This window comes from Delphinus delphis, chromosome 12 (assembly GCF_949987515.2).
Source record: "Delphinus delphis chromosome 12, mDelDel1.2, whole genome shotgun sequence".
In the NCBI taxonomy this organism is placed as follows: Eukaryota; Metazoa; Chordata; class Mammalia; order Artiodactyla; family Delphinidae; genus Delphinus; species Delphinus delphis.
The window spans coordinates 83,323,985-83,342,114 of NC_082694.2; the positions used below are offsets into that span (position 1 = coordinate 83,323,985).

The following is an 18,130-nucleotide window of genomic DNA, read 5'->3' on the forward strand; positions in this document are numbered from 1 at the left end:
GAGTATTGATAGAAAGTTTCCTTTCAAAGTATTAAGTGATAACTAGTACCAGTGACACTGAGATGGCCTGATACACAAATATGGGGAAAAAAATCCCAGCCAAGGGAAACACATAGGTCACAGGCGAGTGGATACGTTTCGTGACCTTGCTGAGCGGTCCTGACCTGGTTATGCATCAGGGCACTTGCAGGCCGGCCCCAGACCTGTCTCAGCCACCCTGAACGAAGGCCCTCTTGTACTCAGCAGGCCTGCATGCAAAACACCGGTGTCGCTCCCTTTGTAAAACCAGCACATTTTAGGGAAGTTGCGCTTAAATTGAACCTCTGCAAAGTAAAAATCTGTAGTGACGTTTACTGTTCGCTGGACTGCTGCAGTGACTTTTAGTCCCTTAAGGGGAAAAAATGACAGGGCCGGTGAGAAATCCGTCAGCTCCCTTGTGTCGCGGCTAGAGAATAACTAATGGCCTTGTCCAGGGTGATGGCTGCCCAGAAGGGTATTACGAAGGAATAAAGAGCATCAGCGGAGTTATACTAACTCAAAACTCATAGCACCTTAAAGCTGTCATGAGAAGAAAATGAAAACTTATATCTCCATGTGCTGACAGGGAGGCTTTGAGAGACATTCTCAGAAAGAGTCAGAAATCTGACATCGGGGAGTGGAGGGTGAAGTGGGAGCCAAAGTGTGGCTGGGGGGCTGCCTGTAGGAGGGGGTGTTATACAAAGCAGGGTGCTACAGAAGCTGAGAGGAGGCTCAGACGCCTAAGAAGGGGCTCAAAATACACTATTCTTTCATTCATCCATTCATGAGCCTCACAGCTCCTTCTATAAAATAACAGCGTTCAACTTGAGAGTCTTCGGGACCATCCAAAGAGTCTGTGAAATATTCTGTTGGTGTTTTCTCGGCTGCATGGAACTCTTTACTTTTTAGGTAGAGTTAATATCTCCTTTTGTATTCATGAGTAAACAAAACCTTAGAGCGTTGAAGCCAGCAGGGCATAGCGTGCAAATTTGCTGATTGTAGTGTCGAATCTACACATTCTAAATCAGTACCTGCACCCAGGCCTCAGGTTCTGCCAACGGCCCCCAAGAAGGAACTGCCAGTCAGCAAACCAAATGCTCTGACGCGGGCTGGCACCAGCCCAAGGAGAGCAGACGCATGTCGGTCTTGAGCAAGGGCGGGGTGTGGCCCGTCCCAACAGACTTCACCTTCCCAGGCTCCCCTCCAGGAAAGGAGATAGCAGCCACAATATACCTTTGCCAGAACAATTTATACAAAGGTTTCGTGCACTTTAGACTTGGCGCTGGGATCTGAGAGCTCAGCTGCAGAAAATTGTGCCCATGCTATGGAATGAACTGTTCAGGTTCACCCCCTTACACGTGTCTCAGGACTCAGAAACATACATAAAAATGAAAACATCACTCCAGATATAAACTTACATCTACACACACGTGTAAAATAAAAACACCACTCCGGAGGGAGTCTGGAGTTACCGGCCAATTTCACCCCACTAGATAGCACTTAATTCCCACCTGGGAGCATCTGTAGTCTGCCCTGGTTTGAGCCCAGATAGCTTTTCTCATCACTGCCTTTGTGCTTGATCCATTCCGGCCCCACAAAGTCCATGCGGTTACAGTATTCACTGGTGTCGACAGTGTTAACTGCGGAGAGGTCTCATTCTCTCTGTCCACCAGGTTTTACCCACCATCCCCTGATCCTGGAATTTCCATTTCTGTTCATTACTGTGGGGACCATGTGAGGCTGAAGGGCTGGTGGGGTCTGTCTCCAGGCACGCTCTCCTAATGGGAACAATTCTGAAAATCTTCCTCTAAAAATGGCTGTCACAGCTGCAGGGCTTGGGAGATGTTTCGTTGAACTTTTTGTCACTACGCAGGGAAGAGATTCATTCCAGAGCTGAATGGAAGACCTCCCTCATCCTTGGGTTCTTCTTGTGTTCTGTTACCAAATGATCTCTTAGTTGGAACAGTCAGAGTTAAGCACTGTCCGCATTCTACTTCTTCCTCCCTAGGGTTTTGCAGCGTGGCGGTTTCACACCCGGATCACCTGGGGTATCCTCTCTGCAGTGACCCCTGTGGTCCCAGCAAGAAACTCAAGACCCTGATTCAAATCTTCCCATGGAAGTCTCCTCCAGACCCCCAAACCCCACAATGACATGTTTGGAGTCTTTTCTTTTTCACTCAGATGAGCATCTTATCCAAATGAAAAACAATTTCCTAAAGGGGCCAGTTAAATGAACAGATCAGACCGTGTTTAAATAGGATTGGAGAATAAGTTAGTTTTTTTCATTCATCAGTGGGTGGGGAGTGGAGGGTGGAGGGACTTCAGGAGAAAGACCGTATTCATTATGGAAAACATAAAAATTGCACTCACTTTGCACATTCAAATGGTAGTGAGTTACGTTCTGTCCTACTCAAGTTGTGGACTAGATATCAGTCAAACAGAAGAGACAGGAAGCTATGGGACCGAATGAAATCTTGGAAATGGACACAGAGAGTTTGCATAGATCAGTAGAAGACTGAGGACAACATCTTGAAAATGCCCTTGAATTGTATCAAGCAAACCCGATAATCCTGCAGAATTTGGTATCCTGTGCATATATCCTGTTACTGCTAAAGCCACAGTTAATTGAAACATCTGCCTGTCCATCTTACACGAAGCAGGGTTACCTGTGCACATTTCCAACAGTGACTGGCACTTTGCAGTAATCAGCTCGCCATCACTAGGGCCAACAGTACCGATTGTGTGCCACCACTGTCAGAGACCAGCCAGTAAGCTGAGGACAGGCCAGTACTTCACAACCTGTATCATTTCGCACCTTGAAGTTCTTGTGTCAGAAAGGCAGCATTTGGGGCTTCCCTGGTGGCGCAGTGGTTAAGAACCTGCCCGCCAGTGCAGGGGACACGGGTGCGAGCCCTGGTCCGGGAAGATCCCACCTGCCGCGGAGCAACTAAGCCCATGTGCCACAACTACTGAGCCTGCACTCTAGAGCCCACGAGCCACAACTACTGAGCCCGCATGCCACAACTACTGAAGCTCACGCGCCTAGAGCCTGTGCTCTGCAATAAGAGAAGCCACCGCAATGAGAAGCCTGTGCACCGCAACAAAGAGTAGCCCCCGCTCGCCGCAACTAGAGAAAGCCTGTGCACAGCAACGAAGAACCAATGCAGCCAAAAATAAATTAAATAAAATTTTTTTTAAAAGGCAGCATTTGTTTCTCTTTAGTTGAACTCAAATCTGTTAACTGGTAGGAAAAGAGACAGAAAGAGTTGAGAATACATGTCCTGGTAGAAACAGGAGCAGGCAGATCGGAGACAAGCATGCCACCATCCAGCACTACCTTCTCCTCAGCTGCTGCGGACAGTTCAGGCGAATGCGTTCAGGGATAAGCACTGAACCAGGAAATGCATGCCATGAAAACTGAGATGGAAGAGGGTAAAGGAGTCATCTTGGCTGCAAAGAAACATTGCAGTGGGTTTAGAGACAGGCCACTTGCTGGAGTCTTGGGAATCAGCTGTTCCAGAAGGAAAGAGAGAGGCAGGTGACCTTATTACCAGCACCTTCTGTCTGTCCTGCATCTTCTTCTCCCACCTTGCAACCTGGTAACTTATTCAGAGAAGCACAGGGATACTGCTACAGTTTTGAGTATTGTTAACATCATCCTCCAAAAGTTCTTATTTTGCTTTTAAATATATATATTAGAATGATTGCCACATTTCTTTCAATTTCCTTAAAGGAAAAAAAAATTTTTTTAAATAAAAATCACCCAGGAGTTCCCTGGTGGCCTAGTGGTTAAGATTCTGGGCTTTCGGGACTTCCCTGGTGGCACAGTGGTTAAGAATCTGCCTGCCAATGCAGGGGACACGGGTTCGAGCCCTGGTCCGGGAAGATCCCACTGGCTGCGGAGCAACTAAGCCCGTGCGCTACAACTACTGAGCCTGCGCTCTAGAGCCCGCGAGCCACAACTACTGAGCTCACGTGCCACAACTGAAGCCCACACGCCTAGAGCCCGTGCTCCGCAACAAGAGAAGCCGCTGCAATGAAAAGCCCGCACACCTCAACGAAGACCCAACGCAGCCAAAAAGAAAAGAAAAGAAAAGAAAAGATTCCGGGCTTTCACTGCTGTGGCCCAGGTTCAATCCCTCGTCGGGGAACTGAGATCCTGCAAGCCACATGGCATGGACAAAAATAAAATTAAAATAAAATAAAATAAAATAAAAATCACCCACAATCCTGCTACCCTAGCCCAAAACAGCCCTTTTCCATTTCACACACGACCTTACACACACACACACACACACACACACACACACACACACACACACACACCACACACACACACACACACACACACACACACACACTTATATACCCTTGTAATCAAATGTGCATACGATTTGGTATTCTCTTTTGTTTCATTAAGAGTGTATCAAAAGCATTTTCCCACATTTTCATAATGATCATTAATACTGGCTACAATTTCATCACGCGGCATACCGTAATTTACACAATTTATGTTCTGGATTCAAAGCAGAAGCTGTGTCTTACCTACCCTGTAGCTACCATGACACTCAGCCACAATAGATCCTCATCAAATGTCTGTCAGAGAGCCTTGTATCTGATCAATAATCAATAGTATGGCAACATCAGCATTTATCTTGGCCTTTGTCAGCCTCCGGCATCATCCCACTGCTGCTCTGCTTACTGACACTGGGTCTCCTCCCTCAGCCCGCTTCTCACCGCTGAGGGGGGCTCAGAGGGGCACAGGTGGTGACTGGGCTTGCCTCAAAGGCCCGCCTAGCTGCTGGCCAAAAGCAAGCCCAGGAGCAGGGACCACTGAGAGCCACCTGAAGCGGGAGGCACCAGCTGCTGCAGGGCTGTGGAATGTTCTGGGCCGTGCTGTCCTATGTTTAAAAGCAGCTGTACCAGTGACCCAGTTCCATGGTGTGGTCTCAGCCACGACTGTGGTCATTTCTTCACTCCTGATCATTTTCCACACCTGGTTCTGTGACCTCCTGGCAAATCTAAAAGCTACTCAATATACTGTCAATAAGTCTCTTTGCTACATCATTAGCCCGAGTCTGTTTCTGTTGTTTGCAACTAAGCACCCTGTCTGGTTCAGTCCTCATTTTCTATTCCTACTGAAACCTGTCCAAGAAAGAATTAAAAATCTACTCCTACTGAGGCATAGAAATACTGTCTCTTGTTCACCCAAGGCTTTACTGCTTACGATATTCTTCCTTCGTTATGCACTCTCTCACTTGATTTAAGTCAAAGCATTCTAACATATGTTTTTATTATATCCAACTTAAAGATAAGAAAAACAGGTGGCTCAGTGACTGGCCCAGGGTCACGCAGTGAATCATCAGGTCTTCTAACTCAAAACTCCACGTCTCTTCACTCATCAAGCCACTTCCCACCTGAACATCCTCCGCTTCAGGTATCTCAGACAGGAGGGAATAACTGGGGACCAGGAGAGGCAATACAGAAGGGGGAAGGCTTCTCAGAAGGAGAAATCATACCAAGCAGGTAGCAATTTGTGCCACCGAAGGGAAAGCGGTCCTGTGTGTCCACACTCTCCCGCACGCGCACACACGCACCCGCCCGGCTGATGGCTCCCCCCTGCTTTCCATTACAGGGTGCAAAGCCTCACAGGAATTGGTTAGCAGCCACCCAGCCGAGCAACGCACACCTTTGACGATCTATTTTTGTGATACCAAGTGATCCATCCGTGAGGACTTTAAAAGGTACACACGCAGCAGAAATGACTCACACGTGGAGGCTCTAGTGAGGGGAAGTGAGCCAAACTCTGCTGCTTTGAGAGCTCTGTGTGAGGGGCAGCCAGACACGTCTCCTCCCATTAAATGAACAGTGTGCTACCTGCAGGCGGAGATATCCGTCAGCTTTGGAAGGGCTTAGAACATGTGCAGGGAGGGCAGCTCCAAAATGGGTTACGGGAAACATGAGAGTAAGGCTCCTGAGTCTTCGAGGTAAAGTCCTAATGTTTTGAGGCACAAAATACTAGCAGGTCCCCCGCCTACACAATGCCGGTGACAGACGTGGTACAACAAAGCACACAGCACCTCCTGAGAAGCCGACTTGCCAAAAAGAAAAAGATAAGGAACCTGAATCTGGCCAAGCCTCTAGATGTAACCATCCCTTACAGGGCATAAGGAGGTGCCTTAGTTCGGGACCCACCAGGAAAAGGGCCTGAGACAAGGATTTGGCTGGAGGTGGCTTGTTTGCCAGATGGTCTCAGGAAGAAGTGAAGGAAGGAAGAATGTAAAACCTGGGAGAAAAGACAATGAAGTCTGTGTGTTAATAATAGAGGGTGGAGGACTTCCCTGATGGTGCAGTGGTTGAGAGTCCGCCTGACGATGCAGGGGACATGGGTTCGTGCCCCGGTCCGGGAAGATCCCACATGCCGCGGAGCGGCTGGGCCCGTGAGCCATGGCCGCTGAGCCTGCGCGTCCGGAGCCTGTGCTCTGCAACGGGAGAGGCCACAGCAGTGAGAGGCCTGTGTACCGCAAAACAAAAAAACAAAAACAAAAACAAAACAAAACAAAACAAAAAATAAAAAGGGTGGTTACCTTCTATTAATTAATAACAAAGAACCAATGAAAGATGGATAACTGGGGACCCTCTGAGGAATTATCTAGAACATGCCTCAAAATAATCCCACCAGAGGGTGGGGAATTTATCTGTCACTGGTTAAGGGTTCCCAGAAATGTTAATTCTCCCCCTTGACCTCCCCTCCTCCACACGATGTTTGGGAGAAACCCAAGAGGCAGATAAGCAGAGTAACGGCTGCAGTGTTTCGTGTGGGATCACAATTATCATCATTTAAGCTTCACTGAAACCAGGCGGGTCCAAGCCACGTGGCCCAGTGCATCACAAGCATCTGCTACCCCGGGATAGGGGAAGGTGCCCAGTGTCACGAGGTGCGTGCAATCAGCCACACCCAAAATGTGGGCGATGTCTGCAGGACCCATGACCTGGCTTCTACAAATAAACAGTCTTTTAAAAATAAATAAATAAAAAGAGAGCAACTTAGAGATTAAAACAGACATGGAGACGTACCAATCTAATGCCACACATACTCTTTTAAGAATCCTCGAATTCCCTGGCGGTCCAGAGGTTAGGTCTCGGCGCTTTCACTGCCGACAGCGTGGGTTTAATCCCTGGTCGGGGAACTAAAATCTCCCAGCCATGCGGCACAGGCAAAAAAAAAAAAAAAAAAAAAAATAGAATCCTCATTTGAACAAAGCAACTGCAAAAAACCTCTTTTGATACAAGGAAAATTGAGTCGGGTCTCAGTGTTAAGATGATATTAAGAGATTATTGTTAATTTTGTTAGTGGCAAAAATGGCACGTAGTTGAGTTTTTTTTTTCGTATAAAGTCCTTTCCTTTTCAAAATCTATACTAAAGTCTCTATGGTTGAAGTTACATGATGACTGAGGTTTGCTGTAAAATACTCTAGCAAAAAGTGTTGGTGGGAGTGTGGATGAAACAAGAATAGCAACATGATAATTGTTGAAGCTGGGTGATCGGTACATAGTGGTTAATATGCAATTCTCTCGAGTTTTGTGTAAAGAAAATGTCTATAAACTAGTGTTAAATTTGGAAAGAAAGAAAGAAAGTGGTAATAGGCTCAGGGAAGCATTGATCTATCCACTGCTCATTTACGGAGTAGCTTTTCTGCGTGTCCAAAGTAACTGGAACGATCTCTACCCTGTATGAGTTTAAGAGAGCAAAGTACTCAAACAATGCATGCACATTCAGTAGTTCAGTGACAGCACTGGACAACTACAGGTGGTCACTTCACAGCAGTGATTAATTCACTTCTACACAAGTAATTGTGAAATAATAATAAATATATATATTAGTCTCTGTTCCCAGTTCCTGGCATAGAGCTCCTAAGTCCCTTAGAGTTTCCTGGAGCATCTTTTGTTCTAATGAGATGGCTCCGGGATAGCTTCAGGAAGGGGGTGCTCACCAGAAAGACCCAGCCATGGTTAGAAACTTTCAGCCTTACCCCCTATCCTCCATGGAGGAGAAAGGGACCAGGACTGAGCTAATAAATGATCATTCCTACATGGGGAGCGTCCATAAAAATCCCTAAACTATGGGATTCAGAGAGCTTCCAGGTTGGTGAACGCATCTATGTGTTGAGGGGGTGATGCGTCCCAGCTCCACAGGGATAGAAGCTCCTGCACTTGGGACCCTTCCAGACCTTCTCGTATGTACCGCTTCTTCTATCTGTTCATCTGTGTCCTTTATTATATAATAAATCACGTAAGTGTCTCTCTGAGTTCTGTGAGCTGTTAGAGCACATTATTGAACCTGAAGGGGGCTTGCGGGGACCCCCAGCTTGTAGCAAAGTCACACGGAAGTGGGGCTACCTTGCCATTGACCTCTGAAGTGGGAGCAGTCTTGTGATATTGAGCCCTTAACTTCTGGGATCAGCGCTACCTGCAGGAAGTTAGTGTCAGAATTGAACTGCAGGACCCCGACTTGGTGTCCAGAGAGGTGGAGAATTTGTTGGTGACACATTTGGGGTCAGAAGTGTGGATGTGACTGTGGGTAGAGGGAAGAAGGGTTTCTCCTTTTAGTAATATTAACAGGAAGTCCTTGAGCAACTCTGGATTGAGTTGCTTTTTCCGCCACTGGGAAAAGACAGACAAGTTATGGGACGCCACCCCTTCCCCCAGCTGGAATCCCATAACTGCCTGCATTAAAACTTTCCTTCTAAAGCCCTGTTTGAAAAAAGTCCTATCTGATTTCTGATTTTTAAGGTATCTGTACATTCAATTAGCTAATAAACTCAAACAGTATTATTTAGTGTTTTGAGAACTCCTAGAAAAAGCAGAACTGGGTGGTTAGGGGTTGAACAGAGAAAGAGCAGGTGGTGTTTTGGAAAAGCTTCACCAAGGAGGGGCTGTCAGAAGCACGCTTAGTGGCACCTCAGCAAAAAAGGTTTTAAAAAGGGAAGTCACTGAGCACCCACTGTGGATCTGACGGCCTTGTTAGCCTCTCTGCGTTCTGTCTAGGAACAGAAGGAGAAGGGGAAGTGAGGAAGAGGGTGAGTTCAGGGGAAGGGGCTGGGGTGTGTGTGAGGGGTGCCTGCCCCTTTTCATAATCTGTATGAAAAGTCTGTTCTGTTCTGTTCTTGGGTGAACTCCTTAGTCTATAGAACTCTGAAAAACAAAGTGTTTCACAGACACCCAATACAAGCAAGGAAACCATCTCCCATTGTCTTTTCAGTGATGTGCTCTTAAAAGGAAAACTGATATCCAACAAAGATGGGCCCCAAGCGCTGAATCTATATGAAAGAACAAATGCTTAAAAAAAAAAAGGCTTTGTAAGCAGAATACAAAATTGTATGTTCACTGTGATTACCAATGAGTATAAAATATGCAGCAATATAGACAAAGGCTGGAAGGCAAATGTGAAAATTAAATCAGTCCTGTGGCCAAGGGGTGGTTTATTTTCCTTTCTTAAAAATGTATTTAATATTTTTATCATATGTGCAATAACAAAAGACTTTGCTATCGTGTAAAGAAGTTCATAATGTGAAATACAAAAGCTGTTCACACAATAGTATAACCCAAGATGCAGCTGCTGGAGTCCCTGGGAGTATTGCTGCTTGGTTGACCATGTTTGACCTTGACCGGTCCTAGTAATGGTCACCATAGAGATAGACAGGAAGAGAGAGGGGAGGGAGAAGCCTCTTCACTGGGCAGTTTTGCCGACCGCTTGTTATTGTAACATTTTGAATGCAGACTGTTCCCTACATCTCCATTTTTGCAGGGACTCCTCTTCAGAGCAGAATCAATTAAACTGTACAGAGTTCACTGAGCACCAACTAAGTGCTGGGCCCCAGAGGCACAAAGAATAGTAGGACAGGGTCTCTGCCCTGTGAGACCTCACACCCAGTTCAATCCTTGGCAGTTTTTGGAGGCTGTGGAGTGCAAAGTCACATGGTCTTCACACACCCCGCTCCTCCCACAGCCTTCCCCTTTTGGCCCCCCTAAAGGGAAGACTTCCAGAATTAGAGGCCCCCTCTCTGCATCTTGTCCATTGCACCTAGCAACCAGGCAATGCCAGGCACATGGTAGGTGCTCATTATATATTGGGTTGGCCAAAAAGTTCGTTTGGGTTTTCCCATTAGATCTTACTTTCCCGAACAAACCCAAACTTTTCGGCCAACCCAATATTTATTGAACAAATTTCAGCCCTGCCTCAAAGCTGACACCCGCTGACTGGCTGCATGACCTTGGGGAAGTCTCCTGGACCCCGCCGTGCATCACCCTCATTACAGCTCGATGATGAGGTTGTGGGATCTGGGGTCTTATCCTTGTATTGCCAAGCCTGGAAGGATGAATTGCTGTTCCAGGGACTCAGCTGAGGCCTGCTGAATTGACTCATCCTTGGAGGAGGCTCAGCTCCTTGGTGGGCTTCTGTGACACTGTCTCACCTACTCAGCGCCTTACAGGTTACACGGGGACTGTTCAAAGAAGCCACTGCAGGAGCTTCGCCATGAATCCAAACTGCTCTGGCTGCCTCCCTTCCCTTGTTCCTGTGTTTGTTCTCAGAACGTGCCTCCCTCCTAGGTGGACCACAGAATGATAAGAAGGCTGTCTCAGGGTCCCGAGGGAGAGCTGTCTTCCCAGGACATGGCCAGAGGGCAGCTGGCCATCAGGAAGCCTCTTTCAGAGAGAGATATTGATGATCAACTCTAGTCTCTCTGTCTCTTAGAAGACAAACAGAAAATTTCAGACCTAAGCTACTCCAAAATTTAAAAAACACAGAGCCCAGAATGTATCTCCTAAGTTGTCTCCAAGTCTTGCTGAGTAATTCTCCAGGCATTTTTCCCCCCACTAGATGCAGAGAACTATTAGGAAATAAGGCTTGTATATTTTATTCTTATCCCTGGACTGTATCATCAGCTTCTGGAGAACAGGCACTGTGTTTTACTTACAACATTCCTGGCACTGGCCATAGCACTAATGCTCAGTGTTTGCTGAATGTATTGAGCGCCCACAGTGAACTGTGTACTGTGCAGAAAGGAAGAGTGGGTGGCTGGACAGGAGGATGGGAGGATGGGTGAGTGGGTGAATGGATGGATGTTTGGGTGGATGGATGGTTGGATGGTTGGATGGATGGATGGATAGGTGGATGGGTGGATGGGTGGATGGATGGATGGGTGGATGGGTGGATGGATGGATGGGTGGATGGGTGAATGGATGGATATTTGGGTAGATGGATGGATGGATGGATGGATGGGTGGATGGGTGGATGGAAGGTGGATGGCTAGTAAGGCACCGTGTCAGGAAACAGATGCACAAATTGGGAAATCAAAGGAAAGTTTAATTAAGAACTATTTACAAAGTGGTGGGTAAGGGTTTAGGGCAATCAACAAAAGATGGATGCAGTTCCAGGGCAAAGGGAAAAAATGATTACCAGAACCTAGAGAGAGTAGCTGACAGGAGAGGAAGATGTGGTTTCCAGTAGAGGGAAATAGCCAAAAAAGGGAGCAGGCAAGAGACCTTGATCTCAGCTCCTCCTGATATGTTCTGGGTTGAATTATGTCCTCCTAAAAGATGTGTTGAAATCCTATCCCCCAGCACCTCAGAATGTGAACTTATTTGGAAATAAGGTCGTTGCAGATGTAATTAATTAAGATGATGTCATACTGGATTAGGATGAGCCCTTAATCCAGTATGACTGGTGTCTTTATAAGAAGGGAGAATGCCACATGAAGACAAAGACACACAGGGAGAAGATGGCCATGTGACAACAGAGGCAGAGATTGGAATGATGCATGTAGAAGCCAAGGAACATGTAGTGGAAAGAAAGAGAGAGAGAGAGAGAGAGAGAGAGAGAGAGAGGAAGGAAGAAAGAAAGAAAAAGAAAGAAAGAAAGGAAAGCGAGAGAGAGAGAAAGAAAGAAAGGAAGGAAGGAAGGAAAGAGAGAGAGAAAGAAAGGAAGGAAGGAAGGAAAAAGAAAGAAGGAAGGAAGGAAGGAAGGAAGGAAAGAAAGAAAAGAAAGAAAAGAAAGAAAGAAAGGAAGGAAGGAAGAAAGAAAGAAAGGAAGGAAGGAAGAAAGAAAGAAAGAAAGAAGGAAGGAAGGAAAGAAGGAAAGAAAAAAGGGCTGGAGAATTACTCAGCAGCAGGCCTAGTCAGTTTTAGAGATGAGGAAGTTTAGGTTTGAAAGGAGTACCTATGCAAGGTCCCCCAGGCAGTAGGTGGCAGAGCCAGAGCCAGAAACTCCTGTGGGCACAATCTACACCCCATCGTTCCCCAGCGTGGCACCCTGGGCCCAGGCTGAGTATGGAAGATAGAATGTTCTCTCCCACGCATGCCACTGGCATGCTGGGTACAAGTGAGGCCAGCACCAAGAGGCTGCCATCCACAGCATGTACTTGGCCTCCCAGATGTCTGGTGTCCCCGTAAGTGTGATGGGTGGAGAGGAGGGCCTCCCATAAAGCCCTCTCCAGAGCTATGCAGGCCTCCAGCCCAGGCCTCCTTGGGGCGAGGAAAGTAGCCCTCCAAGCAGCGTCTCCAGTCACTGTTGGACCCGGCAGGGAAGGAAAGCCAGTGTGTATTTTACACTCTGAACACAGCTCAATTCGAGCCACATCTCAAGTGAAGTGTTCATGTGGTTAGCGGCTACCATACTGGACATTGCCCTTCCATACCCATTTCAAAAGTAAGGCTCAGAAGAGCAGGGAGCTTTCTCAAAGTCACACAGCTAGGAACTGGTAGAGTTGAGATTTGCATTTTGTCTGTCTGACACCAAACCTGGGCATTGCCTGCTGCCCCGCACAACTAGGATGCCTAAAAGTCAACATCTGAGACCAGTGCCAAGCATCCCACATAGGCTGGGCAGAGGTGCCCACTGACTTCTAGTTAAAAAGGTGGCTCCTGGACTTGCCTGGTGACGCAGTGGTTAAGAATCCGCCTGCCAATGCAGGGGACACGGGTTCAAGCGCTGGTCTGGGAAGGTCCCACATGCCGCTGAGCAACTAAGCCTGTGCACCACAGCTACTGAGCCTGCGCTCTAGAGCCCGTGAGCCACAACTACTGAGCCCACGTGCCACAACTACTGAAGCATGCGAGCCTAGAGCCCAGGCTCTGCAACAAGAGAAGCCACTGCAATGAGAAGCCCACGCACCGCAACGAAGAGTAGCCCCTGCTCGCCGCAACTAGAGGAAGCCTGTGTGCAGCAACAAAGACCGAACGCAGCAAAAATAAATAAATAAAATAAAATTATAGGAAAAAAAGAATTTCTGAGTTTAATTGTCTGCAATGAATACTTTTTGCTATAAAAGATTCCTGACATTAATATTTATTGAATACCTACTATGTGCTGGGAGAGAGACAAACACTGTCCCTGCCCTTAAGTTAGGGAAATATCAAAGCATGTAGTGAACAGCAAACCTCTTTTTCAAGACACTAAAAGATGTAAGGACCTGAAAAGTAAACTGTATAGGGTGATATAGAACCTCAAGCCTCAGCCAAAGTACCTTCAGATCTGTGATGTTTAACCTCAAAGAGCAATTTTTTTTAAAGCACCTTAAAGGATTTTCCATCAACAAATATTCGATTCTGTAATCAATTGGTCAATTAGGTACATGTCCAGCCCTGTGGATCTGGCCAACAAAGCAAGTGATCTAAAACTAGACACCATGAAAAGGAAAGCACGTGTCTCCCTCAGGCAGAGAGAGCCTAGCCCGGTGGGAACAGACAAAGCTAAAGCCATTTCCTACTGGTGTGAGTTTCAAAGCTGCCTCCGACTCACGTCTTATCCATTGTCTCACCTGCCAGTCTCTTCTCAATCAGCAGAGTTCACACTGGCCCCTGCTTTGTCCTGGATGCAGCCCTGCACCTACTCACGCACCGGCTATGCAGCCGGCACAGAGCTCAGGGTGTCCCGCTGGTCCCTGGGGCCTGGCCACCCAGGGGAAAGCCTCATCACCCAAGGCTCTAGATAAGATTCTGTGGCCAGAACACACCTTTCAAAAGGGCACCAGGGGCTTCCCTGGTGGCGCAGTGGTCGAGAGTCCGCCTGCCGATGCAGGGGACGCGGGTTCGTGCCCTGGTCCGGGAAGATCCCCCATGCCACGGAGCGGCTGGGCCTGTGAGCCATGGCCGCTGAGCCTGTGCTTCCAGAGCCTGTGCTCCGCAACGGGAGAGGCCACAACAGGGAGAGGCCCGCGTACAGCAAAAAAAAAAAAAAAAAAAAAGAATGGGAGATAGACGGCTGTGGTTCAAGAGAGGGTAGAGCGAAGAGGGCATGACTCCTGCACCTCCTGCGCTCCTACACCCGGCAGGAGATGAAACATCTCAGCTGCTAAGGAAGACTTGGGCAGGGTGACTGGAACCAGAGCAAGTTGGGAGAAGAAATGAGAAGCAGGGAGGATGAGGCTGGCAGAAACATCACGTGCCATGTTTTTCCTGCAGAAAAGCTGAGGCTGAGTCTTCAGGGAGGGAGAGAGACCATGCAGGGAGGAGGCCAGTGCTTCCTTTCAGAACCACGAGGAATGAACAATTCCATCTCCCTCCAAGAACTCCTGCAAAGCGCAGGGTTTCAGCCCTGAAAGAGGCCTCCGAGGTGGTAATGCTGACCGTCGTCATCACCATCAAGACCACAGCAATCGCAGCAGAAACCGAGCACTTACTGTAGGGCAGACACTGCTGTGCTTTGTACAGATCAGCTCAGTTAATCACCAACCACTTTACTAAAGAGGACACAGAGATGCAAAGAGGTTAAGTAAATCGCCCAGGGCCACACTGCTGGTGAATGGCAGAACTGGGCTGGGATCCAGGTTTTCTGAGATCCACTCCAGACCCTATGAGTAGTCAGCTGTCCTTTGAAGGCAAGCGTCAGATCATTCTTCCTAGCACAGCAACTGTTCTGAATTGCCACCGCACGTTTAATGATCACAAACTCCTCTTGTAAATTATTTCTCTTTAAGAAAATCGATCATAGCGTGCAGTGATCAAATCCATCCCGAAGTCCCCTCACACATCCTACAGTAGTGATGTGGGGCTGTGCTTTGCCATCTACACAGGCTGTAATGTTGAAATATTTGTGAGCCAGTAGGGTCAGAGGGATATTGAAAAATCACTTTTGTAGGATTGTAAATCCTCTCTCTCTTCCTCACATAGGAAGGGGCGTGGAGGTCCACATAGAGAAAATAAAGTAGAAAAAGATGCCTAGGAGTAATCGACTCCAACATCTAATCAATATCTCTGAAATGTCTTCCCTGTCTGTCTGCCACTATCGCCATTGCCCCGATTCAGCCTTCTCAGTTCTTCTGGAGTTTTCTGCCACCGCTTCCTACCTTAAGTCTTCTAAGCCATCCTTCATACTGTAGGCAGAGGGATCCTTCTAATTCCATTAGGTCATTGTCTTGCTTAAAAGTATCTGATGATACAGACAGAAAGCAGATGGTGGTTGCCAGAGTGGGGGTAGGGGGAGGGGGAATGTGTCGTTGTAGTTTAACAGGCACAGAGTTTCAGTCTGGGAAGATCAGAAAGTTCTGGAGGGCTTCCCTGGTGGTGCAGTGGTTGAGAATCCGCCTGCCAATACAGGGGACACGAGTTTGATCCCTGGTCCGGGAAGACCCACATGCCTCGGAGCAACTAAGCCCGTGTGCCACAACTGCTGAGCCTGCGCTCTAGAGCCTGTGAGCCACAACTACTGAGCCTGCGTGCTGCAACTACTGAAGCCCGTGCGCCTAGAGCCCGTACTCCTCAACAAGAGAAGCCACCGCAATGAGAAGCCCGTGCACCACAACAAAGAGTAGCCCCCGCTCACCACAACTAGAGAAAGCCCACGCGCAACAACGAAGACCCAATGCAGCCAAAAATAAATAAATAAAATAAATTTATGTAAAAATAAAAAAGTCCAAAAGTTCTGGAGATGGATAGTGGCAACTGGTGCACAATGATGTGAATGGCCCTGATGCCATTGAAACTTACGTTGCAAAATGGTTAAAATGTCAATTTTATGTTACATATATAAATTACCAGAAAAATAAATAAATAAAAATAAAGATAATTCCTGGTGTCTCAGGATACAATACCCCTTCCTCAGAAAGATATTCAAGGATCCTCAGAATGTGGTTCCACTCTTCATTAGAAACCATATCGCCCTGCTTTCCGTGCCTGGGCCACACACACGCCACATCCCACCCATTCTGTTTCCCAAACACATCACAGCTTTTCATGATTCCTTGCCCCTGTCTATGCCTCTCTCTGGAGGGCACTACTTCCTCCCACCCCACAACGGCTGAGAACATCTTAATCTTTAAGACCCATTTAAACCAGGTCAGAAGCCTTCACACCCCCGCACCTGCACCAGCAATGACCTTCTCTAAAGCACAGGCCCTGTCTTTGTCCCCTCGGTCTCCGCAGGGCCTCACAGACACTCAATAAATGTTTGTTAACTATTAGATGAATGAGATTTTTGTCTCCATCCTGGGGGAGATTTACAAGACATATATAAATGAAGCAATTCATTTCTAAAAAGTATGATGCAATCTAGAGGTGAAATAACATCTTGGACCAGAGAGAGATCTTTGTGGATCTGGGAGGAGGTCCAGTTTGAATGGAGACAAGCCTTCCAGGTAGGGGTGTCAATGACAGCAAAGCACCCTCCCTCTTTTTTCCAGAGAGAGTAAGATGAGACCCACGTTAAGGATTTCCTCAGGCTCCAACTTTCACATGCCCCTTTCCCCCCACCACAACGGCTTTTGCTTTTTTCCACCATGCAGACCCAAAGTTCAAGTATAATTGCAAGGGACGTGGGCTATTTTGGGGCTGCCCAGCATCTGAAGCCCCTCCCTTTGAGGAATTCCTCACTTTATGAATCCTATTTGGGGGGGGATGGAGGCTTATACACCTTTTTGGAAGGTGTATATTCCAGATACCCACCTCCTAGCTTGTCTTGCCACAAGATATGGCACTGAACTCAGGCCTGGCCAGACACCCCCGACTCGGATTTTGAATCTAGAGCAAGTGACCCAAAGAAGCAGGGGTTGTGGAGAATTCTTTCTGGGGGCAGTGGCAAAGCTTCTTTGGATTTCCGTGAGGGTGGAGCCAATGCAGGGTCCAGGGTCCAGTGCCCATGGAGTCAGAGCAGTAGGGACTCGTGTCTGGGGTCCAGTGGAGGAAGCAACAGGAATCCCTCTGGTCGAGGTCTGCAGTGGGATTTTGGCCATGTTTCGGACTGCACACTCTCTCCAGTGCCCACCCATCTTGGAGGCCTGGTTCGCCAGCCTTCCTCACAATTGGTAAGAAGTAATGGTCTTATATTTAAGTCAACTAGAGTCAGTGTGTGTTACTTACAAATAAGGACTCACGTAGAAACTAACCTTGACCAAGCTGGTCTTCAGGAAGGGGAAGGAAACACACGTTTTCTGAGCGCCTACTAGCACCTACTAGCTAACGTGGCTAAACGTGCTTTTATGTGTGGATCCTCTGAGGACCCTGAGGACCTCTGAGAGTGCAATGGGGCTGCCACATCCCCGCCCCCTCATCATCATGTCCAGGCTGAGTTTCAGCATCAGCGCCCTAATCCCCAACCCTTCAGGGGCTGCCTGTGCGGCTGAAACTTTCTTCTGAAGACTCCAGACTGCCTACTTTGGTCCGGAGAGCTAAGTTCTTGTTTCACCGACTTCCTGTATGTTTTTTCATCTCTCTTGTTCTAAATCCATTGGCTCAGGAGCGACAGGCTGCTGCCTTTTCCCCTTCATTTCAGGAGGCTTGCCCGACAGCTGTAGCAGCTGCTGCTACCGCATTCTGTTTGAACACATTTTGGCAATTCGGCTGCTGTACGATCCTTCAAAGGGGTCCCGGGCTTATCAGTCTGACTGGCATGTCTCTGAGTTTCAGAACCGGGAGCAGGGAGAGTGGCTGGGGATCATTTGCTCATTAACATTGATTAGAGCCCTGGCAAACCGTCCAGGCACCTCACGGTGTATTAAAAGCCGAGCAGGGCAGCATCCGCTCCTTCCTTCCAGGGGCGGCTTTTGATGGAACAAGGTTTTATGTATTTTGTTTAGACGTACGATGCCCCCAAATTTCTTACCTGGGCTTATCCTGG

At 47.7% G+C, this 18,130-nt stretch overlaps 1 long non-coding RNA gene across 1 annotated transcript in view; it reads left to right on the top strand.

Moving 5' to 3' along the window:
- Positions 1–16,173, top strand: part of LOC132435131 (uncharacterized) — a 142,570-nt gene extending 126,397 nt beyond the window's left edge. Inside the window, exon 4 of the long non-coding RNA XR_009521488.1 lies at positions 15,616–16,173. This is a non-coding gene — a long non-coding RNA (uncharacterized lncRNA). The remainder of the gene's footprint in view (positions 1–15,615) is intronic.
- The last annotated feature ends 1,957 nt before the right edge of the window (positions 16,174–18,130 follow it).